We start from the raw sequence: 27,539 nt of genomic DNA, 5'->3' as shown, positions 1-27,539 counted from the left end.
GTTCTGTCAAAGGAACAGGCTGTTACTGGATTGTTGCATTATATGTGTTACGTCTACCCCACTCCAGACAGTGCCGGCGAGTGAAGTCAGAGCTCCGGCTCTGAATTCTGAGTTAACATCCAGCGGGATACTCGCACCTAGTGGATGTGGGTGGCCCTCCCTGGTTGTATGGGTTGTTGGAGTCCATTAAACAAATAGACATTGCTTGATATTTCTCTGCAGCTCTCGGTATCAGCTGAAATGATTGCTTTGGACATAACAAAGAAAGAACTTTGTATAGTGCCTTTCATGACCTCAGGGCATACCAAAGCGACTTACAACTATTAAGTACTTTTTGAGTACAGCCATTGCTGTAATGTAGGAAACTTGGCAGGCAATTTGCACACAGTAAGGTTCCATAAACAACGTCTTCTTAGGCGGTCCCTCGAATCAAGGATGACTGGCTGCCACACCAAAAAGGGATGTGTTCAATGAGTTCACATGTGTTTCAATGAAGGACCTAATATTCCAGATCCCAAACTGCATTTGAAGGGTGGAAGATGCCTATACGTGGATTTTTTTAACGTGTGGTGGCTGTTGCTGAGCTAGGTGTTGACAGAGTTAGGTCTTGGTCCAGTGGCAATGGTTAACCAAGACAATTGGAGACCAGCTCTGCTGCACGGACTGAGTGCGCACATATATCGCAATGAGGGCTGGCCCGTGGGCCCACACCTCTCCTGGGCCCCGATCACATCACGCTGCAATCTCTCGCCACTCCTGCTGTACCCTTGCTCCAATCACCGACCTGGGTTATCGTGACGTCCAAACCAGTCACCCTTTACACTGCCATCGCCCTCCTGCACCATAAACAACAATGAGACAATGACCAGATAATCTATTTTAATGATGTTGGTTGTTTTTGGCCAGGGCACCAGGGACCAGGGACAACCCCCCTGCTCTTAGCCAAACAGTAACATGGGATCTTTTACATCCACCTGAGGGCTCAGGCCCACACTGAGATGCTGCCGTATGTTCAGGCCTAGAGCTGCTCAAGATCACCCACCATGGCCATCTGAAGTGTCCTCGATGAAAGCTCAGCTGCCTTCCACCTGCCACAACCTGCAGCCACTGGGGAAGTAGTTTGTAGAAGCAATAGGATAGGGAAAAGAACATGCAATACAAGCACCAAGGGATGGCACAAGGATGATTCTCAATTATTTCTGCTAGTAGAATACAAGTCAGAAGAAGCCATTATGAAACTCCACAGTGCTCTAGATAGACCTCACCTTGTGTATTGTGTCTAGTGCTGGTCACCAAGCCTGGAGGCAGTGCAGGGTAGAGCCGAGAGGCTGATCCCTAATGTCAAAGGTCCAAGTTAAGCGGAAATACTGGAGAGACTTGGGGCTTTTGGTCTGGAAAATAGATACCTGATAAATGATCATAGATGGGTATGTAACATTGTTAAGTGAATGGAAAAGGTAAATCTGGAATATTACTTTAAATTAAACTGTGAGGCTGGGATAAGGAGACATTGGTTCAAACTAGTAAACTTTGGACTGATATCCAGTTCCCTTTTGGAAGTTACTATTGAATCTGCTTCCACCATCCTTTCAGGCAGTGCATTCTAGATCATGACAACTCGTTGTGTAAAACAATTTCTCCTCATCTCCCTCTGCTTCTTTTGCCAATGATCTCAAATCTGTGTCCTCTGGTTACTGATCCTCCTGCCAATGGAAACAGTTTCTCCTTATTTAAACTCTATCAAAACTCTTCATACTTTTGCACACCTTTATTAAATCTCCCCTTAACCTCCTCTGCTCTATGGAGAACAATCTCATACTTTTCCAGTCTCTCCAGGATCTTGCCAGATGAATGAATTTACATGGGCTGAATGGCCTTCCTCATCTGTAGCTATCCAGGAACCTCTGCTGAAAAGTAAGTTTGTGGATGCTGGTTGAGGACATGATTGGGTTTGACTGGGATGCCCAGAGCCTCCCCCGCCACCCCGCCCCTGCCCTCCCATTGTTGCAGTTGAATAACACTCACCATCTGACTTGACACCTGAAGAGAAACCATACCCTACCCTTGCCTTCGGGACAAGAGGGGAGAAGTGTCAAAAAGCCAGGAGGTAAATATACAAATACAAATTTCACAATTATGCATGTGTATCTGTAAATAATTCGGGGGGAAAAGTAAGCCAGAGACTGCGTGAAAGTTTCATGAAACTTAAAGTGCTGTGTAATGCCACTTGTGTTGAGGAATACTGATGCATTTATATGTGTAAGTACTGTGAGTTAATCCGACAGATATAGTGCATCATTATTTCAGGGAACGACTGTGGGAGATGCCTCCATACAGGGTGCCTTTGATATTATTGAAACAAGTCTAACAGCAGCTTTATTCAAACATTCAATTAAATGGCATAGGTAAAGGAAACAGAATGAAAAGAGAGTAAGTCAAAATCATTTCTAAATAGTTTTCTTTGCTGAATACGATGTTTACCTGTAATTTAAGAAAAGAACCTGTCGCTAATATTTCGTTAACCTCCCTCTTCAGCTTCCAGTTTCTAAACATATCGAAGAACATCTGGGAATCTTGGAAGCTTTAAAAAGTTTTGTTTTAATTATTAAATGAGTTTTATTTGTGCTGCTGTCTGAAATTTCCTGAGCTATTGTCACAGCACCCCACAATAGGGAGGAAACAGAAACAGCCACCCAGAATCTCTCACCTTCCACCAACCACTTCCAGCACTGGCCCTTCCCAATAGTCAGCCACGCTGCTTGCTGTAAGAAGAAAGACTTGCATTTATATAGCGTCTTTCACGACCTCAGGATGTCCCAAAGTGCTTTACAACCAATTAAGTACTTTTTTTTAAAGTGTAGTCACTGTTGTAATGTGGGAAATGCGGCAGCCGATTTGCATACAGCAAGCTCCCACAAACAACAATGTGATAATGACCAGATAATCTGTTTAAGTGATGTTGATTGAGATATGAATATCAGCCATCATCATCATCATCATTAATGCAGTCCCTTGAAATCGAGGAAGACTAGCTTCCACTCTAAAAATGAGTTCTAAGGTGACTGAACAATCCAATACGGGAATTACAGTCTCTGTCACAGATGGGACAGACAGTCATTGAAGGAAAGGGTGGGTGGGGCTGGTTTGCCACACGCTCCTTCCGCTGCCTGCGCTTGATTTCTGCATGCTCTCGACGATGAGACTCGAGATGCTCAGCGCCCTCCCGGATGCACTTCCTCCACTTAGGGTGGTCTTTGGCCAGGGACTCTCAGGTGTCGGTGGGGATGTTGCATTTTATCAAGGAGGGCTTTGAGGGTGCCCTTGTAATATTTCCTCTCCCCACCTGGGGCTCGCTTGCCATGTAGGAGTACCGAATAGAGCGCTTGCTTTGGAGTCTTGTGTCAGGCATGCGAACAATGTGACCCACCCAGCGGAGCTGATCGAGTGTGGTCAGTGCTTCGATGCTGGGGATGTTGGCCTGGTCGAGCACGCTAACATTGGTGCGTCTGTCCTCCCAGGGGATTTGCAGGATCTTGTGGAGACATCGTTGCTAGTATTGCTCAGCGATTTGAGGTGTCTACTGTATATGGTCCACGTCTCTGAGCCATAAAGGAGGGTGGGTATCACTACAGCCCGGTAGAGCTTGGCGGCAGATTTGAGGGCCTAATCTTCGAACACTCTTTTCCTCAGGCGGACGAAGGCTGCACTGGCGCACTGGAGGCAGTGTTGAATCTCATCGTCGATATCTGCCCTTGTTGATAATAGGCTTCCGAGATATGGAAAGTGGTCCACGTTGTCCAGGGCCGCGCCGTGGATCTTGATGACTGGGGAGCAGTGCTGTGGGTGAAAAGTCTCTCCTCAACTCTCCTCTAAACCTTCTACCAATTACTTTAAATCTATGCCCCCTGGTTATTGACTTAGCTGCTAAGGGAATAGGTCCTTCCTATTCACTCACTATAGGCCCAATATAATTGTAAACACCTCAACTAAATCTCCCCTCAGCCTCCTCTGTTCCAAAGAAAACAGCCCCAGCCTAACCGATACAAAAGAAAGATACTGCAGATGCTGGAAATCTGAAATAAAAACAAAAATGCTGAAATACTGAGCAGATCAGGCAGCTTCTGTGGAGAGAGAAACAGAGTTAACGTTTCAGGTTAATGACCTTCCACCCTGTCACAGACCTTCCCTTTTGTTCTTTCCTCTTCTCCCCACTTTCCCTGCCCCTGTGCTTGCTTAAAATCTGTTACAGCTCTAACTTTTTCCAGTTCTGATGAAAGGTCATTGACCTGAAATATTAACTCTGTTTCTCTCTCCACAGATGCTGCCTGACCTGCTAAGTATTTCCAACATTTTCTGTTTTTATCCCAGCCTATCTAATCTTTCCTCATAGCTAAAATTCTCTAGTCCTGGCAACGTCCGTGTAAATCTCCTCTGTACCCTCTCTAGTGCAATCACATCTTTCCTGTAATGTGGTGACCAGAACTGCACGCAGTACTCTAGCTGTGTCCTAACTAGTGTTTTTTACAGTTCTAGCATAATTTCCCTTCTCTTCCATTCTATGCCTCGGCTAATAAAGGCAATTATCCCATATGCCTTCTTAGCCACCTTATCTAACTGTCCTGCTACCTTCAGGGATCTGTGGGCATGCACTCCAAGGTCCCTCTGTTCCTCTACATTTCTCAGTATCCTACCATTTATTGTGTATTTGTTGCCTTGTTAGACCTCCCCAAATGCATTGCCTCACACGTCTCCAGATTGAATTCCATTTGTCATTTTTCTGCCCACCTGACCAATCCATTGATATCTTCCTGCAGTCTACAGCTATCTTCCTCATTATCAACTGTATGGTCAATTTTTGTATCATCTGCAAACTTCTTAATCATGCCCACTACATTGACGTCTCAATCATTGATATATACCACAAAGCAAGGGATCTAGTACTGAGCTCTGTGAAACTCCACTGGAAACCGGCTTCCAGTCACGAAAACATCCATTGACCATTACCGGTTGCTACCTGGCACTGAGCCAATTTGGGATGCCACTTGTCACTTTCACTTGTATCCCATGGGCTTTTAGTTTTTGAACCAATCTGTCATGTGGTACTTTGTCAAAAGCTAAAATCCTTGCAGATTACATCAAACATGCTACCCTCATCAGCCCTTCTTGTTACCGCTTCAAAAAATTCAATCAAGTTAGTCAGACACAATCTTCCCATAACAAATCCCTCCTGACTGTCCTTGATTAAACCGTGTCTTTCTAAATGACAATTAATTTGGTCCCTCAGAAATGTTTCCAATAATTTGCCCGCCATCGAGGCTAAGCTGACTGGCCTGTAATTACTCAGTCGTTCACTTTCTCCCCTTTTAAATAACGACCTGATTGAATGGTGGAACGCATCATCATCATCATAGGCAGTCCCTCAGAATCGAGGAAGACTTGCTTCCACTCTTAATACGAGTCCTTAGGTGGCTGAAAAGTCCAATACGAGAACCACAGTCCCTGTCACAGATAGTCGTTGAAGGGAAGGGTGGGTGGGACAGGTTTGCCGCACGCTCTTTCCGCTGCCTGCGCTTGATTTCTGCATGCTCTGCGGAACACACTCTAGGGGCTGAATGGCCTACTCGTGTTCCTACATGAGCTTTTTCCCTGTAGTAGCTCTCCCTCTTCCCTCATGGGGAAGTGTCTGGCCTCTGCATAGCACAATACCATAGCAGCACAGAAGAGTTTGGAACTATCACCGCAGAATGTCAGGACCAGCAAGTCCTTGAACAGCTGAAAAAAGAAAGATGGGTTACGGTTTTGATTGGAGACCCTTTATCAGACCTGCTGAATATCAGATCCTCCAGAGCAAGTAATAACAGAGCAAATTGTGCTCAAATTAACCAGAACCGGAATGTTTTTTAAGATAATGAGAAACTTGAAGTTGTCAATTACTTCATATGAGAAAGTGGATACTTTTTTTAAATGTTCAAATCGTTCTATTAGCAGGTTACCCTGATTAGTGGGATGGCAATTCTATCCAATATAAATCACCCTTTTATCTTAAACACTATCATGAATAGTGAAGGGAAGCATATTCTGATTAAAAGGATCTTGGCAGGTGAGGCCTCTGCTGTACTGTGCATGTGCTTCAAGTGAAGATTCACCACAATTTGTCAGACATTTTTCTTGTCTTAGATGCTAATTCTTCGGGAGTGGAGATAATTAGAAGTGATTCTAATGGTGTAAAATAGCATTTAACATTGATAAATCTCCTACTGAGTCAGAGGAATAATCCAGATGGCTGAATTATTGTGAGGATCTTTAAAAGATCAAGGTCGCATAGATGTAAGGTTCATCTCCATGAAAAAATAATTAATCTTCGTTGCCTTTTAAAATTTTTTTGCAAAGAGAGCTTTTCATTCCTAATATTCAGATAGGTAGTGTGTGAACGTTTTCAATCTCAGAATATTCCAAATTCTCTGTAACTATGGTTGACAATCAACTGATGATGGATCTAGGAACAATGTGTATTTTTTTCTACAATGAACAAAACCACTTAACACCTAGAAATGTATTAAAAACTTTGATGAGTCTCAATCGAGAAAAAAAGCAGCTAGAGTTGAAGACACATTTTAATGTTTAATGAGCCGGTTAAGAAGACATCAATGACTTTTTGGAGGCTAGTGCAGTGGGCCTTCAACATACTGAATCATGGAGCAATAGGACAAGGCTCCCACACATCTACTTACACAAATTCCACTGAGTTATTATGGGAAGCATAAAGCAGAGCCATGGGAAAAGTCCAAGGGGAAGCAAGGGAAACTGGCGGGATAGTAAATCTGGGCCAGGGTCACATATCAGAGAGACTGATACAGCACAGAAGGAGGCCATTCACCTCATCATGCCTGTGCACGGCTCTTTGCTAGAGGTGTCCAATTAATCCCACACTCCTGCTCTTTCACCATAGCCCTATCATTTCTGTCCCTTCAAGTATTTATCCATTTCCTAGATGTTCCAGGAACAAGTCCACTGTAAATTGATGTGTTTCCACTGATGGGGGAGACTAGAACTCGGGGGCATAATCTTAGAATAACGAGCCGGCCATTTAAAACTGAGATGAGGAGAAATTTCTTCGCTCAGAGGGTTGTGGACCTGTGGAATTCGCTGCCTCAGAGAGCTGTGGAAGCTGGGTCATTGAATACATTTAAGACAGAGATAGACAGTTTCGTAACCGATAAGGGAATAAGGGGTTTTGGGGAGCGGGCAGGGAAGTGGACCTGAGTCTATGATCGTATCAGCCATGATCGTATTAAATGACGGAGCAGGCGCGAGGGGCCGTATGGCCTACTCCTGCTCCTATTTCTTATGTTCTTATGTGCTTATGAACAGTAGTCTCGTCTGTGGGGTATCAGATCAGGTTACTGTTGATATTAGCCTCTTTCTGGGCCTTCTTTTTGACAAAGGGCAAAATCTAGGACATTACATTAGTAAAGTGGCCTGCGTCCTTCTCTGATCAATAGCCATCAAAGCCTCCAAACATGGCTTCTGAGCGGGAAATTGAATCAGGGAATTCACATCAACACTAAATTTGTGGAGTATAAAGAAAGGCTTGCATGTATAGAATGCTTTTCACAATCTCAGGATGTCCCAAGGCACTATACAGCCAATGAAGTATTTTTGAAGTGTAGTCACTGTTGTAATGTAGGATACGCAGTAGCCTATTTGTGCACAGCAAGATCCCACAAACAGCAATGACTAGATAATCTGTTTTAATGATGTTGGTTGAGGGATTTATATTGGCCAGGACACTGGGGAAAAATACCCTGCTTTTCTTCGAAATAGCGCCATGGGATCTTTTTGGGCAGGAAGACGGGGTTAACATCGCATCTGAAAGTCGGCATGTTCGACAGTGCAGTGCTCCCTCAGTACTGCTGGCGTGCTGCCTAGATTTTGTGCTCAGATCTCTGGAGTGGGACGTGAACCCGCAACCTTCTGACAGAGGTGAGAGGGCTAGCCATTAATTCAGGTGTGAAGGCCAGAACTGACTCTGAGAACTGAGTCTCACTCTGCTTTGTTCTGGTGTCAGTTCAGGCCCTGACTCCTGACCCAAGCAACATTTACATTCTAACCGAAGCATTGCTGCAAAATGAAATTGCCTCACGCCAGCACAGCGGAATTTGCCACGAAACGCCACTGACAGGATAAAGAACTCCATGATTCTGCCTCTCGGCCCACGTGCACATGACGCCACACTCTTCCATCTGAAAGGCTGCATTCAGGCAAAGCTAGTACCTTTTATTCCTTTCTTCCTCATGTACTTATCCAGCTTCTCATTAAATGCATCTATGCTATTCACCTCAACCACTCCCTGTGGTAACCAGTTCCACATTCTCACTGCTTTCTGTGTAAAGAAGTTTCTCCTGAATTCCTAATTGGATTTATTAGAGACTGTCTTATATTTATGGCCCCATGTTTTGGACTCTGCAATAAGTGGAAACATCTTCCTTACATCTATCCTATCAAACCCCTTCATAATTTTAAAGACTTTGTATAAGCCTTATATCATGTTTAATTTTGGAACGGTTGCATAGTTGTTGTGTTATTGGACGAGTAATCAAGAGGCTGATGATCCAGAGACATGAGTTCGAATCCCACCACGGCCGCTGGGGATTTTAAAATCAGTTAATTAAATAAATCTGGAATAAAAAGCTAGTATAAGTAATGGTGATCATGTATAACTGAAATATCAGAAAAACCGAGCTGATTCTCTAATGTTCTTTAGGGAAGAAAATTTGTCGCCCTTACCTGGTCTGGCCTATATGTGACTCCAGACCCACAGCAACGTGGTTGAATCTTAACTGCCCTCTGAAATGGCCTAGCGAGCCACTCAGTTGTACCAAACCGCTACAACAAAATCACTGTGGGGGTACCTTCACCACACGGACTGCAGCGGTTCAAGGCGGCGGCTCACCATCACCTTCTCAAGCGCAATAAATGTCACCGACACCCATATCTAGAGAATTAACAAAAAAGTCACAGTTTTGCTTGTCGGCAAAAAGTATAATCCCAGTCTTAATGATTGGCGCTTTCTGATATTTTCTGAATAAACTCCATGCTATCACAGTAATCACTTCTTTTAGGCTTAATTACATTGCCTCTGTGTTGTCTATGAACTCCCTGAAGTAGATGTGAATTTCAGTCATTAATGTAGCCAGAATGTACTATTGGAATTTGATACTGCAACTGTTAATGTATTTTTTACCAGAGTGATTATGTGCACCAATATTTTTGTGTCCTTCTGCACATGTGCAGTGTGGACTCTGCCCCTTTTTGCGAATGCGCACTCGATCCGGTCGCGCATGCGCAGTATGCTATATGAAGAAGCCAGAAGTGGGGCCGAACCACATGACACTGCTGCTCGAGCCTAAGCCTGCTACTGGGGCCTTTGGTTATCTCCAGGACTTTTACCTGGCTGATGAAGAACTTGGAGGGTTAAAATGCACGTAGGAACCAATGACATAGCTAGAACTAGGGAGTTTGAGGAGCTCGGATCAAAGTAAAAAGCAGAATCTGAAAGGTAATAATCTGTGGATTGTTACCTGAGCCACATGCAAATTGGCATAGGGACAGAGAGATTAGAGGTTTAAATGCATTGTTCAAAGAGTGCTGTGGGAGGAAGGGGTTTCAGTTCATGGGGCACTGGTTCCAGTACTAGGGAAAGAGGGAGACTGTTCTGTTGGGATGGGCTCCACTTAAACCGGGTTGGGACCAGTGTCCTGGTGTTTTAAATAACTAGGCAGAAAGAGTAAATTTAAAAGCAGCAAGAGAAATGTTAAGGCTCTAGAGCAGAGTAGAGATTTGGGTAAAACTAAGGCTGTGTCTAATTGTACTAACTGAAATGCAGCCGTTTCTCTGATTGGCTCTCCAGACCTATTGCTGATTGGTCCCCTTGGAGGATAAGCCACACCCTGAAGTTCCTCTGGAATGTGTAACTGGAACCGCCCAGTCCAAGTTCTGAGTGACTTTCTAATTTGCAATTCGATCCATTTTGACTTCAGAAGCCACAGAGGATAGATCTCCCCAAAAGCCACTAAGTTCCAGTCAAAGTCCATTACCCCAGCACAAGTGCATCCCTCCCCCAGCCAAAGTCCATTACCCACCCCCTCATGGATGGGGCATGGTGTACGGATTGTTAACAGGTTTATTGGTTATGAAGTGTCAGTGTTGTGACTTCTGGATTTCATCCACTCCAACGATGTCGGGTGAGGGTGTAAAGAGGGTTGAAAGAACGTGATTTGTCTTCCATCAGTTCCCCACCCCATCTCTCACTCCCCCCGCCCCTCAACCAGGCTCTCTCCCCACCCACCTCCCCCCTAAAACTAGGCTCTCTCTCTCTCTCTCTCCCCCATCCCCACCAACCAGGCTCGCCCCTCCCCCAACTAGGCTCTCTCTCTCCCCCACCCCCCCCCCCAAAACCAGGCTATCTCTGTACCCCGCCCCCCCCCCCTACAAACCAGGCTTTCTCTCTCCCTTCCAATAAGGCTCTGTTCCCCCCCCCCCAACCAGGTTCTCCCTCCCTCCACCCCACAACCAGGCTCTCTCTCCCCAACCAGGCTTGTTCTCTCTCTTTCCTCCCCTCAAACAGCCCAGCGGGGGGCTTGAGGCTCTATGCTGCGAGGGGCTCGGCGGATGCGTGGAAGATGCATTCAGCTACTTAGGCCTCGGGGCTGCTGCAGGATGGATCGGAGGCAATGTGGTGTTGAATTGAAGCCGGTTCCGGTTTTGGCTTGGGCATTGGGAGCGGGGGGTTGGGAGAGGAGGACACATGCGCAGAAAAGGGTTAGTGGGAATTGCGCGGGGGGTTTGTGGATGGCGGAGTCGATGATATTTGTCCTAACTCTCGCTGTAAAATAATGGATCCAATTATCAGGAGTAAATTTTGAGGATTATCTGTACAACATTAAGCTAGGACGAGTACAGCAGTGGTTACGTTACTGCCCTCGTTCAAATCCCACCACAACAATTTGTGAAATTGAATTTTTAAAAACTCTGGCAACAAAAAACTGTTTAAAAACTCAACAGGTTCACTAATGTACTTCCTGTTCTACGTATAACACCAGTTCCACGCTATGTGGGTGACACTTAATGCCCTGAGGACAACTAGGCATGGACAATAATGATTGCTTTGTCAATCTTGCCTGCAGCTCAAGAACAAATAAATAAAAATATTAAACAATATTGCATTAGATAAGGAAAATTCTGCCTGAACAACCTCCTTGATTTCTTTGAGGCAGTGACACCACAAATTTAAAAAAACTAAAACGTTTAGACTTCCAAAAGGCATTTGATAAAGGTCCACAGGAAATGTTACTAATTAAGCTTCAAGCTTTAGGAATTCAGGGCAAAACTTGGGTATGGACAAAAAATTAGCCGAAGAAAGCAATGAGTATTGGTTAGTGAGCTAATACCAGGGGGGGGATATGTACTGAGTGGGGTGTCCCTAGGCTCAATGTTGGGGCACTGTTGTTTTTAATGTGTGTCAATGATTTGGATTCTAAATGCAAATGGATTAATATTGCAGATGATACTAAACTAGAAGTAGCAGTAGAATTAAAGGAGGCAGCCCAGAAGCTACAGAATGAACTAAACAAAATGTGATAGGGTAGATGAAATTTAGAGCTGTAAAGTATTGCGCATACGAAGGAAAAGCATGCAACATGCATACTCCATGAATAGTGCTGAAATAACTATGAATGAAGTTGAAAGAGACCTATGGGTCTAAGAAGACTCAATGCTTAAGATGCCCAACCAATACAAGAGCAGCAATCAACAAAGCCAATACAATATTGAATTAGGTGGCCAAAACAGTAGGCCATAATGTAATATATTCTTATGACATCACTAACAAACACACACACACACACAAGATGGCTCTTAACAGAAAGACTCTCATTATGTGACTTTGCCACATGATCTTTTATTATTTACATCAGTGGTTGCAGTAGAAACATAGAAACATAGAAAATAGGTGCAGGAGTAGGCCATTCGGCCCTTCGAGCCTGCACCACCATTCAATAAGATCATGGCTGATCATTCACCTCAGTACCCCTTTCCTGCTTTCTCTCCATATCCCTTGATCCCGTTAGCCTTAAGGGCCATATCTAACTCCCTCTTGAATATATCCAATGAACTGGCATCAACAACTCTCTGCAGTAGGGAATTCCACAGGTTAGCAACTCTCTGAGTGAAGAAGTTTCTCCTCATCTCAGTCCTAAATGGCTTACCCCTTATCCTTAGACTGTGTCCCCTGGTTCTGGACTTCCCCAACATCGGGAACATTCTTCCTGCATCTAACCTGTCCAGTCCCATCAGAATTTTATATGTTTCTATGAGATCCCCTCTCATCCTTCTAAAGTTCAGTGAATAAAGGCCCAGTCGATCCAGTCTCTCCTCATATGTCAGTCCAGCCATCCCAGGAATCCGGTGAACCTTCACTGCACTCCCTCAATAGCAAGAATGTCCTTCCTCAGATTAGGAGACCAAAATTGAACACAATACTCCAGGTGAGGCCTCACCAAGGCCCTGTACAACTGCAGTAAGACCTCCCTGCTCCTATACTCAAAACCCCTAGCTATGAAGGCCAACATACCATTTGCTTTCTTCACCGCCTGCTATACCTGCATGCCAACTTTCAATGACTGATGTACCATGACACCCAGGTGTCGTTGCACCTCCCCTTTTCCTAATCTGTTACCATTCAGATAATATTCTGCCTTCGTGTTTTAGCCCCCAAAGTGGATAACCTCATATTTATCCACATTATACTGCATCTGTAGTCCACCAGTACATCGGTCGTCCACTAGTTGAAGCAGTAGTTCACCAGGGGCAGCTCTATTACACTTCTCCCTTCTTAGTGAAGAAGTAATCATAACAAAATAATCATTTTACATAACTTGCATGATATACACAATAAAAGATATGGACTTATTTTTCCATATTTACAAATCGACTTAACCATTGGTTTTCTGTTTCGAAGAGGATACCTTTGTTCTCGAACAGAACTTTCCAAACTTGATGTTGAACTTAGACTCATTCTAGACTGAGCCTGAGGACAATTTTTCTCCAAGGATAGCCCTTGAATACATTTGGACTCTCTACAACTTCAGACTGTTTGTCTGCCTGACTCGGACTCTGACTTAAATTTTGATTTTCTCTTGGACTTGTTTCCAGTACTTCTGATGTAGGATTTGCTTCTGGTATCATCATCATCATCATAGGCAGTCCCTCGGAATGGAGGAAGACTTGCTTCCATTCCCAAAGTGAGTTCTCTGGTGGCTGAACAGTCCAATATGAGACCCTGTCACAGGTGGGACAGACATTCGTCGAGGGAAGTGGTGGGTGGGGCTGGTTTGCCGTGCGCTCCTTCCATTGTCTACGCTTTACCTCTTCATGCTCTTTGCGTTGAGATTCGAAGAAGAAAACGCCCTCCCGGATGCACTTTCTCCACCTCGGGCGGTCTTCAGCCAGGGTCTCCCAGGTGTCAGTGGTGATGTTGCTCTTTCCCAGGAAGGTTTTGAGGGTGTCCTTGCAACGTTTCCGCTGCCCACCTTTGGCTCATTTACCATGAAGGAGCTCCACATAAAGCATTTACTTAGGGAGTCTCGTATCTGGCATGCAAAATATGTGGCCTGCCCAGCGAAGCTGATTGAGTGTGGTCAGTGCTTCAGTACTGGGGATGTTAGCCTGGACGAGGACACTGATATTGGTGTGCCTGTCCTCCCAGGGGAGTTACAGGATCTTTCAGAGACATACTCTACCTGCAACAAGACTATCTGACTCATCAGAAATAATCGAATCATTCCAATTTTCAACTCCTTCCACATCTGTAGGTAAAATATGATCAATGTGAACAAACCTAACCTTTCTATGATTAGACATCTTGACCAAATATGTGCGAGGGCCTGATATCTTCATTACTCTTCCTGGTAACCACTTTAACCATTTATGGTGATAGTTCTTCACTCTAACCTTCAATTTCACACTTCTCTCTCTTACTCTACCTCTATCATGTTTCTCTTTCTGTCTTAATTGTTTCTCTTCTACTGACTGTGCCAAGTTTGGTTTTAACAATGAGAATCTGGTTCGTGGCTGTCGTTTGAGAAACAACTCTGCTGGTGTTCTATCAGTGGTTGTATGAGGAGTATTATGTTTCCTTAGATTTGGATCCAACATTTGCTTGATGAAGGCATGTTTTACAATTTGTACTGTGCACTCTACTGCACCATTTGAAGCAGTGTGGTACGGTGGAACTTTGGTACGTTTCACACCATTACTGCTCATGAACTGTGCAAATTCTTCTGAACAAAATTGCGGCCCATTATCAGACACAATTTCTTCTGGGAGGCCATATGAAGGAAGCAGTCTTCACAGATTGTCTCGTGGTTTACTTGTTATTTTCCGCATCGAAACACCTCTACCAATTTCGAGTGGCTATCAATCACAATGAACAATTGTTGTCCTTCAAGCTCAGCAAAATCTACATGTAACTTTTGCCACACCATGGGAGGCCACTTGATGGCTGTAATGGTACTGATGGTGGTTTCTTGCTTACCGATTGACATGTTGTATACTGACTAATGGTATACTCTACATATTTATCTAAACTTGGCACCATAAGTTACTGCATGTAAAAGACTTAGTCAAACACATTCCCAGGTGTTGGTTATGAAGATCTCCTAATAATTTGGACCTGAACTTATTTGGAATAACTATTCTTGCACCTCACATGATACAATCTTTATCCACTGACAATTCATTCTTATGAACGAAGTATGGATGAATATCTTCCTCTGATACCTGGTTTGGCCAGCCATTTGCTATGTAATCATACACCTTTGACGAAACTAGGTCACGTTTGGTTGCTCTACCAATCTGTGACTGGCATCTCATCAATGTATGAAAAATAGAACTCTTCTTCCCTATTTGGTGTAACTTGTGATGTGGATGGCAATCTGGACATAGCATCAGTATTACCATCTGACTTAGGTACAACAACAATGAATGTAGCCCAATTACTTGGATCTACCTTAGAGATAATGGGGCCGAAATTCAGGTCCACCCAAAACGGTGCGAACCTACCGCTTTTTGGGCTCCATTACCGCCGCAATCTTTGAGTGGGGAATCCGACCGAAATGCACTGATTTTTGAAAAAAAAGGGTGCTCAGCGGTATTGGCCGGCAGGAATCGGAACGTTGCAGTGGTGTGGGTGGGTAGATTGGAGCGGAGCTTCCAGCAGAAATTCACCTTGTGTTGAGGTCTTAACGAGCCAACTGCTACCTGGCTTTCCTAAAGGCCAGGGTTTGCATCTAGGCCCTGAGGAGGGAAGGCGTTTGACTGGAGGACATAGCTGCTGGGCCTGTAGCGGGGAGGGTTAACCCAGTTTTTGGTTGGCAAACTAGAGACACGGATGCAGGCTGTGGAGTGAAGGAGGTGAGTGCTGTACCCTGATGCAGGCAGACCGACTCGGGAGGTTTTTTACCAATGCCTGGAGAGAAATAGCTGTGGAGGTCTCAGGGACATTCATCCATGAGGGGACCGCCACCCAGTGCAGAAAAAGGATGAACAGCCTCATCCATCTGATGAAAGTGAGCACCTGTCCCACCAACAGCTGACCTTTCATCAGCGAGCCTCTCCTTCATCCTTCTCTCATTTCCCATCTTCACTATATAACTATAGTCACTGAAGCAGCATTTCACTGTTGAGGCCTCTATATATATATATGTGTGTGTGTGTTCTCACAATGGAGGCTCCTTTTCATGTCATAGTTATAGCTGCATGTCAGGGACTCACACTTGTGCACTAAGCTCTGAGGCCTCATCACACTACTACTCAGCAACCATTCTTTGTTTTGCACGCCAAGATTGCGCAGAGCAAAGGAGGACTGGTGATGGCAAGCCTTAGCTTCAAATCCTCATACCTTTGGAGGAGAGGGGCAAGACGCTAGTGGGAAGACATGCTACCTTCCCTGTGGCCTCCGGTACTGGTGATGCCAATCCCCCTGCAGACAGCAATGGGTAAGTGAGGCCCTCCTTTAATGCTATTTCTTCCTGAAAGTGCCAGCGCCTACTGTGCCTTTCCTTCTGAAAGTGTGCTAATTGCAGCCTCCATGCGTCAATCCCCTACCTCCCCCTCATGGCATCCCTTGTGCCATTTATACATTCAGGTCAAGTGAGAGCCAACGAGAGGGTCCCAGCGTTGGTGCGAGTGGGAGGGCAATGCAGGAGGACAGCCTTGGCAGCAGTGAAAGCCGAGGCCAGGGAGAGGATGACATGGTGAGTGGGAGGCGAGCCTGGACAACAGCCTTGAGGGCACTGAAAGCCATGGGGATCCTGACACCCTAGAGGACATTGGGGTCTCAAACCTGGATGAGACCCTGGAGCCCCCTCCACCTATTGGCACCAACTCTGATGAGGCAGAGGACAAGGGGGACACTGATGGCAGCACCGTGTCACTGCTTCCACTCACACGCACCAGCTCAGATACTGGGAGTATGCGGTCGGACCTAATAGAGATAGCAGAGGGGCCTGCACTGGGTGTTGCACCGGGGCCTAGTGGGCAGAGGGAACCTCGGGTGCCATCTCTCTGAGGGGGCGTAGTCCGCACCGGAGTTCTGCTGAAGAGGACTCAGACGAGCCCATCGATGTTGGGGCTTATGAAAGGAGGGTGGAGGCCATGCATTCCCAGATGTTGGGGGCAGTGGCAAGGGTGCTGGACAGGCTGTCGGAAGTGGTCAGGAGCGTAGAGGAGTCTACCTCCCACATTGTGGACAGATCTGTGCACATCATGGAGCCCATCATTATCAGTGTGCAAGCGATGGTGGACTCCCAGAGAGACCGTGCGGATCCAGCTGTGATGCTGCAGCTCTATGGTGATGTGGCAGCTGCCATTACAGCACAGGCGCAAGGAAACGAGCGCATTGGTGCTGCTTTGAAGAGGATGGCTGCGGCCCTGGAAGCTCTGAATGCTTTCATGCAATCTGTGCAACAGGCCATGGAGCATCTAAGTGCTGTCATCTCTGGTGGCATTGAGACTGTGGCTGCTCTCATGTAGTCTCAGCAGGTTGCCACCTGATACCACAGTGTTGCCTTCGCTGTTGGGTCCACCACGGGCTACGTGGGACCTTCTGGTGTAGCGTCACAGCACCGACCTGAGCTCCCTCAGATTGGTGGTGATGTTAAAAGTGCCGCCCGGGGAGTGACGCAGGTTCCTCGGACCAGGATCCTGATGATGTGCTTTCTCAGGATCACACCATGCCGCCATTGCATCCACCATAGTCTCGCCTTCCTGTTCATAAACATCTCAGCATGGGTTTGTGGCGCGCTCAGTCCGACATGTGTGCAGTCGATGGCCCCCTGCACCCTGGGGAACCCTGCAATCCGGACAAATCCGGCCTGCCACTCCACCTACTTCTCCCTGGTTATCGGGAATAATATGTATTGGACTCTTCTCTTATAGAGAGCATCGGTCACTTGTCAGATGGAGCGATGGGCAGAGAACTGTGAAATATTAGCAGTTGCAGACTGGAAAGAGCCAGTTGCGTCAAAGTTTAGTGCAATGGTCAGTTTGGTTTCAATGCTCAGAGCTGTCCCCAGCCTTGTCTGAGGCTGCAGATCTGGCTGCAGGAGATTGCACAGCTCCCTCAGGAAGTCCTTCCTGAATCGGAGCCTTCGCAGACATTGTTCATCGCTTAACTCCAGGAATTAAAACTGCTGTCAGTACACCCTTGCACGGTAGGGCCTCCTTCCCCCAGGTCTGTGCTGGGCCCCTCCAATGGCAGCTGGCTGATTGCCTTCTCCCTCATCCTCTTGAGGATGCTCCTCAGCCTCTGCAGGCTGCTGCTGGCAAGCATCTGGCTCCTCGCTCACTATCTGGTGCGGGGGGGGGGGGGGGGGGGTCAGCGTACCTCACCCTTCTCCTCACGCCAGCTCCTTCCTGGCCAACCTCTCTGCCTTGAGTTCTGTGGACATCTCCAGGCCCTTCTCCATGTTGGGCAGCCATATCTTCTGCCTCCCCTGCCCGCTGCCTCTGGACCCAATTGCTGACGGCACCGCCTTCTCCTGCGTGCCTCCCAGCCTCACACAATGTGGACAAGGCGTTCGCCTGCTAACATTGAGACCATTGCGTCTGCAGGCTCACTGTGAGGCCTCTGTGTTGTACAGAATGAGGTCCCCAGTAATCACGGTGAGTAAAACATTTTTCAAAAGTTGCAGCAGTCTGCAACAGGTTTTGGAACTCCTAACAAGTTGTTAGAACTCTGCAAAACTTTCATGCACAAAAATCCCGATCCCACCAAAATACCTTTCTACTTCTCCAACATAGTGCTCGAACATAAAAAGCTGTCGGGGGCACAGTCAGGAAGTAGGTAGGCCTTTTTAAGCTGAATATGGGTTGCGGGCGCAACCACAGTACCACAGTGGAAGTGGGGGGAGCGGGGAGGAAGTCGGCACCACCAGAAAAAAGGCCTAGCTAAATTTTGCTGCCCTTGGCCATTGGGCCGGAAGTGATGGCTACTCGACTCCGCCGCATGGCCGCCGCAATCCGGCGGTAACGGGATATTTTGGGGACCTGAATTTTGGCCCCAATGTTTCTCCAGTCAAAAATCACGCATCATGTCGAGATACAATTCCAGTACTACGCTCATGGATGCAACAGTGTCGATTTCCATGGGATTCTTGGTTCCTACAACGCCTACTTGGATGACGATCCTTCGCGAATCGCTGTTAGGTACCCTTGTACTCCTAATGACGTGTATCTCCAGAACCCCCTTGTTCTGTTGCTTCTCTTCAATGCTATGTAGTCTATGGCGATGTTTACTTATAGCATTGAAAGTTGGTTTACTCTTCAATCGGCATGCCTTTGCAAGATGCCCAGTTTCCCTGCAGAAGAAACACTCTGCCTTCACATATGGACAGTTTTGAGCAATGTGTTGTCCCAGGCACCAATAGCAGGACTTCAATGTATTGTTACCTTGGCCAGTTGCTGAGGCCTTGGGACCCAACTGCCTTTTACTTTTAACCTGCAGCCGATTCACCTCAGTTGTCTGACGACTGGAAATGATGCGAAATTCTCGGGAGTATTGGTCGGCCATATCCATCGACATAGCTGTCTGACAAGCTGAATCAAAAGTCACGTTAGGGGTTGTCAACAACTTCCTTCTGATTCCTTCATTTTTCATCCCACAAACAAAGCAGTCACACAATGCTCGGTCCTGAAAGTTTCCGAAATGACAGTGAAGGGATAGCTTTTTTAAAGCTACAATGTACTCAATGATACCCTCGTCAACTAATTGATCTCATTTTCCAAAATGATAACTTTCAGCAATTTCCAGAGGCTCAAGACTGTATTGCTGATTCTCTGTCAGTGGAGTGCCTTTGGCTTGACAGGAACAAGTACATTTTCAGAGTTTCATACACCTCGGGACCTGCTTCAATCAAGAAAATAGCCTGTTTCCTTTCGAAAACCCCGTGGTTACAGTTTTCTTCATCGGGGACTTCAATGGTACTATTCGCAGTGAAAAACATTTCTAGCTGCTCCACATACGCTCTGGAAGTCTCTCAATCACAATGGAACTCACACAAGTGCCCTATTATTCCTATAGGCGTAGCCATCTGGACTCTGGCAATGTCAACAGTTCACTCAAGTGTGCTTATAATTTACCTTGGATTTTAGCTGTTTTGCAAAACAAAGAACCTCTCAAAATCTCTCTGTTGGTTGGCAGGAACATCCACCAACAAAAATTTCAGCTAGGGAATCCAGAAATCCTATCCTCAGTGCCAATGTGATAGATTCTTACAACATCACTAACAAACACACGCTACAAGGTGGCTCTGTCACAGAAACCTGTCATCATGTGACTTTACCACATGTTCCTTTATTATTTACATCAGCAGTTGCAGTATATCGGTAGTCCACTAGGTGGAGCAGTAGTCCACTAGGTGGAGCAGTAGTCCACTAGGGGGAGCTCTATTACACAGAACTCAGAGGAAGTTGGTTGGACGGTGTCCAGTTCTGGTCACAGAGAAACAAGACATTAAAGTGCTGGAGAAGAGACATAAGGTTGATCCTTCGTGCCAGGGGTCTAAGTTATGAGAAAAGACTGGCGAGACTATGGGGAGAATTTTAACCCTGAAGAACGGTTGGGTTGGGGTTGAGTGGGAGGTTAAAATGTTAATAAACGGAATCCCGATCCCCAACCTGCCTCCAACCCGCCCAATTCCGGTTTAAATGGAGATGGGGCGCTGTGGGTGGGGCGGTCAGTCCACTCTCAATGGCACTTTAAATATGATAGTAGCCTCAGGTTTAACCTGCTGTGGCCGGTCGGATTACCCGGGCCTCAGGATTCCAGACAGCTGCAGTGAGGCAAGGACAGCCTTGGGGAGCAATCCTTGTGGGCCGCGAAGAGCAGGAGTTCATCCTGTCAGTCCCCAAGCACCCCCACCATCAAACCGTCCCCTCGAGTCAGGGATCGGACCCCTCCCCCCTTCCCATGGTCGAGGGTTGGAGTCCCCCCGCACCCCCACACCGGGGTCAAGGCTCGTACCATATCTGGGGTTGTGGCCTGTTGCCCAGCGTTCCCCGCCCGACTGGTATCCAGACTATCAATGTTAAAACTCCACAGCGTGTGGGGAAACACAGACTTCCTGGTTTCCTGCACTCTACCAGGCTCACCTCACCACCACCCCGCCTGCCCTTCCCCCATCCTGCACCCGGCGGGTTCGAAAGTTAAAATTCCCACCTTGCACTTTTCAGCGTGGAAAGGATGATTCTGACAGGTAATCACATAGGCATATAACAACAACAACTTGCCTTTATATAGCACATTTAAAATAGTAAAACCTCCCATGGTGCTTCACAGGAGAATTATTAGACAAAATTTGACACCGTGCCACATATGTAGATATTAGGGCAGATAAAAGAGGTTGGTTGTAAGGAGTGTCTTAACGAAACATATAAGATAATGAGGGGGCTCGACAAGTTGGATGTCGAGAGGATGTTTCCACTCATAGGAGAATCTAGAACTAGGGGGCATAGTTTCAGAATAAGGGGCCGCCCATTTAAAACTGAGATGAGGAGGAATTTCTTCTCTCTGAGGGTTGTAAATCTATGGAATTCTCTGCCCCAGAGAACGGTGGAGGCTGGGTCATTGAATATATTTAAGGTGGAGATAGACAGGTTTTCGAGCGATAAGGGAGTAAAGGGTTATGGGGAGCAGGCAGGGAAGTGGATCTGAGCCCATGATCAGATCCGCCGTGATCTTATTAAATGGCGGAGCAGGCTCGAGGGGCCAAATGGCCTACTCCTGTTCCTATTTCTTATGTTCTCATGAGGCAAGAAAGACAGAGAGATGGAGAGGTTTGGGGGACGGTGGGGGTGTGGCGAATTCTAGGGCTTAGTATCTTGGTAGCTGAAGGTACAGCCACCAATGATGAAGCGATGAAAATCGGGGATGTGCAAGAAGCCAAAATTGGAGGAGCATCGAGATCTCAGAGGGTTGTAGAAACTGTTCCCTGTAATTTTGTGTCGCTGCGCAGCTTACAGGGAACATTGGTTGTTGGGCTGGAGCAGGTTCATCATAGGCAGACCCTCGAAATTGACGACTGAAGGCGACTGAAGGCTGTGTAAGCACACTGGAGGCGGTGCTGGACCTCGCGTTCGATGCAGGTAGAGAGGGTCAAGACCATAGAGGGATTTGAAAACAAGGATGAGAAATCTAAAATCGAGGTGTTATTGCACCGGGAGCCAATATAGGTCAGCGAGCACAAGGGTAATGGATGAAAGGGACTTGGTGTGAGTTAGAATATGGGCAGCGGAGTTTTGGATGAGCTGAAATTTATGGAGGCTGCAAGGTGAGAGGCCGGATACTAGATGTAGCAAAGGCATGGCTGAGGGTTGCAGCAGCAGATAAGATAGTAAATGGTATGGAAAAGGTTAATCCAAAATACTGCTTGAAATTAAACTGCAGAAGTAGGACAAGGGAACACAGGTCAAACTAGTAAAAGGTAACTTTAAGATTGATATCCAGAGGTTCTTCTTCATGCAGAGAGTGATCAATAATTATAATGGACTTCTGGGCAGAGTAGCAGAGGTAAAAGCCCTGGACTCAGTTAAGAAACAATTAGATACAGCGATGGAGGAAGTGCAGGGTTGTTTTGGATGAATGATTAAAATAGGTCAAAAGACCTTCCTCATCTGCAACTATCTTGAGATCTTGTGATATTTTCACCCGCAATCCCAATCCTGAATCTAAACTAGAATGGATTTTTAAAAAACTAGATACTCCATTGAGAGAACTGATCATTTTCTTCTTTGCAATTTTTGTGCTGGTCAAGGTGAGGGATGTTAATGTTGGGCAACCAGTAACATTCTTAGGTTAGGTTTACACAGCCAGCTAGAAAATAAAGCATCCTGTGCTCTGGCCCACAAGCAAGCCCCAATTCTAACCTGCTGATGCAATGCACCATGTCTGAGGGAAGCTGTCCACTAGTGCCGAATTAGGAACAGATTTATGCTGCAGGCCTGTGCTCACTCAGAATTGGATTGAGACTCTCGGCAAAAAGGACAACTAGTAGAGGTTCCAAAGGAGGTCCCAAAGGTAAAATCAAATCTACCACCAAGCTCATGGTTTACAAGGCTGTAGTAATACCCACCCTCCTGTATGGATCTGAGGCATGGACGATGTATAGAAGGCACCTCAAGTTGCTGGAGATATATCACCAACGATGTCTCCGCAAGATTCTGTAAATCCCCTGGGAGGACAGGCGCACCAACATCAGTGTCCTCGACCAGGCTAACATCCCCAGTATTGACCACACTCGATCAGCTTTGCTGGGCAGGCCACATAGTTCGCATGCCAGATACGAGACTCCCTATGCAAATGCTTTATGCGGAGCTCCTTCATGGTAAACAAGCCAAAGGAGGACAGCAGAAACGTTATAAGGACACCCTCAAAGCCTCCCTGGTAAAGTGCGACATCACCACTGACACATGGGAGACCCTGGCTGCAGACCGCGCGGCAAACCAGGCCCACCGACCCCCTCCCTCGACGAATGTCTGTCCCACCTGTAACAGGGTCTGTGGCTCTTGTATCGGACTGTTCAGCCATCAAAGAACTCACTTTGGGAGTGGAAGCAAGTCCTCCTCGATTCCGAGGGACTGCCTATGATGATGATGATCAGTGTCTAAACCACAGCCCCACTCAGTTATCCCAGCAGCAACTTCTGTTACATACATCATGCTAAGAACCAAAAATCAGGAGGCTTTGATAAGTGTGACACTCCCAAACTGGAACATTCAAAAGATGCGTTCAGCCAAGGAAGGTTCGAGGGTTTCGGAAAATCTCTTCGCGACCAGTTAAGGTTTTTGCATTTTCTTTAATTTTCCGTGTAATGTTTATTGTTGGAATGCTGTTGGAATATTTGAGTTTTGCAATCATTATAATGTTAAAATTGATTTGGCTGATGTCATGCTTAGTGTTCTTAAGAATTCTTAATGATGCCTCCCGCTAAGTTTCGTTCAGCCTCCTGCTGAGAGCTCGGAGGTTTATGTGCCCTTCATATTAGATCGTTTGTTATTATCCAAATTTTAACATGTGGCAAACAATTTGGGCTGCAGCCATCGATTTAATGAAGGCTCAAGATGGACCAGTTGCATTTTTTTAAACTGGCAAATGTACATTATTTTGCATAAATCACGATTTTTTTTTGTCAGGTCTTCTCTCCCCGTGACCTCCTCCAGCGAGTATACTGACCCAGTACTAAGGTACCATTCCGTGGGCAGAACAGCCGCCCCAGGAGCTCATTCAAAGACCTTTCATAACGTGTGGCCCTAGAGAACGGGAGCCGTAAATCTGTTCGGACCCAGGATGCGTCTTAGACAGAGAGCCAGGTGGGGGGCCTGAAATTGGAGTGGAACACGGGATTTCGCTCTGTTTACACTGATCAAAGAAATTCCATTGGTGGGGGGGGGGGGGAGAACCTTCTGACGCCCTCCCCCCACCCCCCATATTCTTCCATTGTCCATCCACCCACAAGAGGGGATCAATTATTTCTCATTTAAAACCTCAAGGCTCAAGGCAAGGAGTTTTATTAACATTTAGCTGACCGTTTCTCTTCAGCCCAGGAAGGGACTCTAAGTCACCCTAGCAAACGGCAGTCGGCTGCTCCCAGTCACGCGGGCCAATCGGGGTGGGCGGCACTGATAAGTCCTCACCTACCCCAACCACACAGATTACAGCATTAGGAAAATAGGGACAGAAGGAGGCCATTCAGCCCCTCGAGCCTGTCCCGCCATACAATGACATCATGGCTGATCTGTATCTCATCTCCATCCACCTGCCTTGGCTCCTGTAATTTGGGATGGATCTTGGCCTATGGTTATTGAAATACAAAGGGGCTAATTTGACTGAAATTTATTTCAAATAAAGCTTGTTTAAAGTAAACAAGTACCTGTTGATGTTTTCCCAGTATTGACCACTCCACACCGCTGACCGCAGCCCTCTGTGAGTCCCCTTTCATGACTCTGGTTTTGCCGCCAGAATATGAAGCTGTCATGACAGAAGCCTCGCATCCGTAAACCGCAAAGCTCTACAGTCAACATTTCTCCCGGGTTACTGGCATCCACGTCCGGGAGATTAATCGTCGATTCCCTGAGAGGGATGGCAACCTTATTAGGTGCAAGGGTATGAGGCCTACTCGGTGGCTGATGTGATAGTCACCAATACATCCAATAGAGAATTCAGGGGCAACTTCTTTACCCACAGAGTGGTGAAAATGTGGAACTCGCTATCACATGGAGTAGTTGAATACAAGGATATGATAATTGGGTGAGATGAAGGAAAGTGGGAGGAGGCTCATGTGAATACCAGCAGAGACCAGTTGGCCCGAATGGGCCTGTTTCTGTGCTGTAGTGTCCACGTAATTCTATGTATGGTAATGTTCATCAAGGCCCTAAATTCCATGCAAATTAAGGAGCCTCCCCTAATTTGGCTGGAGCACTTGAGCAGCACTCCAGACACTCTCTGCCCATTCGCAACAGATGCTTCGCGTAACAGAAACAATCATATTTTACTCATGCATGTCACTTATTCAGCCTCCAAAGCCAATGCATTGAAGGGGTCCTTGGGTCCCTAAATCATTCTGAAGAAAAAAAGCATGGTGACACTATACCGATCAGCAGCAGTCTATCCGCTGCTTTTTCTAGCTCACTCACAGGGCCTCGGTTTAACGTCTCATCCGAAAGATGGCACCTCCAACAGTGCAGCACTCCCTCCGTACTGCACTAGAGTGACAGCCTAGCTTTATGTGCTCAAGTCCCTGGGGTGGGACTTGAACACACAACCTTCTGACTCAGAGGCGAGTGTGCTACCCACTTTTTAAAATTATTTATTCAACATTAAAAACATTTACAACATCATGATCATTCTATTGTATCATACAAATCCTTTCCACCACTCTGCACAGCTGTTCCTCCAACACATATTAACATTAAAACCTGAAGTTTAATTTGTCTCCCGTAACATATATTAATCTATTGTACTTTAAAAATTGATCATAACCAAAGTTTTCAAACTCTTTCTAGGATATCCCCATCCCAAAAGGTTTCTTGCAGGCACAATAGGTCAGTGCCTTTAAAACACTGCAACAACTGCTGCAATTTCTTCTCTCCTGCCACTGCCCCCTCCCCCTCCACCTCCACCCCACTCAGTCCATTCACATTAATCGGGACCAATGTAATCATGGCTCCTAATTGTTAGGCATGGAAGAACTCCACAAGACTGAGTACTGTGAGCTAAAACTGATGTGACCTTAGTCTCTTTAATACAACTCCAGAGTGCCTAAGCAGCATGGCAGACAACCTTTTATACTCCCTTGTACGAGGTGTGCAGGTGACCCTTGGGCCTCCAACAGTTGCGCCCTCTGGTGGCAAGTCTTACACAGTTACAATGTTTACATACGTAACACTAATAAAGGAAGTGCGCCTGAGAACTCCCCATCATTTAATTTACGGCTCTTCCCTCCTTTCATGCTCCTTCCCAACTTTTCGGGCAGCTGTTGCTTTCTCCTGCAGGCTCCGGCTCTTTTTCACCTCCTGTTTGAACCTTCCCTGCCGTTTCCGCCTCTTCCTTACATTATGTGTGGACCGAGGGGCTGCCCCTTCTCTCTCCTTCTGCCCCTCACTAACCTTTCCCTTTGCACATGATGCCGCCCCACCCCCAATTCCATGTCTCCGTCCCACTCTGACTCCTCACTCTCGGGCTCTTCTGTAATCTCCCGTCCCTGCTCACCATCATAAATAGGGGTCGAAATTCGGTACCACCATTCTTGAGGCGGTGTCACCGCCTGAGGGCTGATTTTACCGCCAGGCGTTAGGTGCAGGCTCCAACTGCCAAATTCAGTTTTTACGCCCAAAGGTGAGCGAGCAGCGCTAAAAAGTGTCGTTGCACACTCATCCTCGGGCAGGAGTTCAGGAGGCCGACTGAACTTCGCAACGGGAGGCTGCCGCCACGCTAGCCGGAAAACGGGAAGAAAAGGGAAGAAAGCAAAAAACCCTCAAACTTCTCCGACCGACACACAAACTTCCCCACTGTTACGACTAATGAAAAGAAGATGAAACAAATAAAGAAAAAAACGTACCTTGATCCCAGGGTGAATACGACCAAGCACCGCAATGTTCCCTCCACTTTTCTCAGGCAGTACAGATACCTTGCTGTTAGGCGTCCGTATAAATTAAATATCCCGGGAGCAGCACCAAGAGGGTGTTGCATGCTGGATGATGTCACCACATGGATGGTATTAGACGGTGCAGCATTATCTCTTGGCGCCTCTACCAAAGAGCCTACCGAATTTCTCCCGAGGCGTGGACACCGCCTAGCACTGACGGTAGCCTTTGCCGCCTGTTAGCCGCCTAGCACCAGTGCTAACGGGCGGCGTTATAAAGGGAATTTTGACCCCATAATCTCCCTTAGAGAGTCTTCCTGGTATCATGGTTTCTCCAACAGTACCACTCCCTTCAGCCTTATATCCACTGCTGACCCTTACTCCCCATTTCTTCTCCCTCTGGGACAATGGCATGTCGTCACCTATCTTGCTCACTTTCAGCATCTTTGTCTCCCCACTCCCATCGTGCTGCCCCTTTAAGGCTCCTGCCTCTTGCATCGTCTCCTTGTCTTGCCTCCTCCTGCTCCCCAAGATGTCCAATTCCCTGTCTTTCATTGGAGTACTTACACTTACCCTGCACCCCACTCCCACCTCCCCGCCCCTGATGAACACCCGATTCTTTAGGGAGCACCAAGCCATATTGTGGCTCGACTCTGCTCTTGACCCTTGCTGCCCCCCACCCTCCCCCCACTGTCTTTGTCCTTTTCCACCGAAGTTGGTATGTTTGCCACCTTCTCCATCCTGTTCTCTGCTCCGCAATTTTCTGCCTCTTCTTGCGTTCTTTTCTCATTCCGTTTAGCCCGCTGTGTCCTCCTCCTGCTCCGCTCCTCCGGCCACTCCACT

At 46.6% G+C, this 27,539-nt stretch overlaps 1 long non-coding RNA gene across 2 annotated transcripts in view; it reads right to left on the bottom strand.

Moving 5' to 3' along the window:
- The window catches only part of LOC139268027 (uncharacterized), an 86,706-nt gene that overhangs the window by 23,373 nt on the left and 35,794 nt on the right, over positions 1-27,539 (bottom strand). For both annotated transcript variants that reach the window (XR_011593958.1, XR_011593959.1), the window contains exon 2: positions 8,788-8,995. This is a non-coding gene — a long non-coding RNA (uncharacterized lncRNA). The remainder of the gene's footprint in view (positions 1-8,787; positions 8,996-27,539) is intronic.

The sequence above is a fragment of the Pristiophorus japonicus genome, chromosome 8 (assembly GCF_044704955.1).
Source record: "Pristiophorus japonicus isolate sPriJap1 chromosome 8, sPriJap1.hap1, whole genome shotgun sequence".
Taxonomy (NCBI): Eukaryota; Metazoa; Chordata; class Chondrichthyes; family Pristiophoridae; genus Pristiophorus; species Pristiophorus japonicus.
Note: the sequence above shows the minus strand (reverse complement) of the source record. Positions and strands in the feature narration are given on the sequence as shown.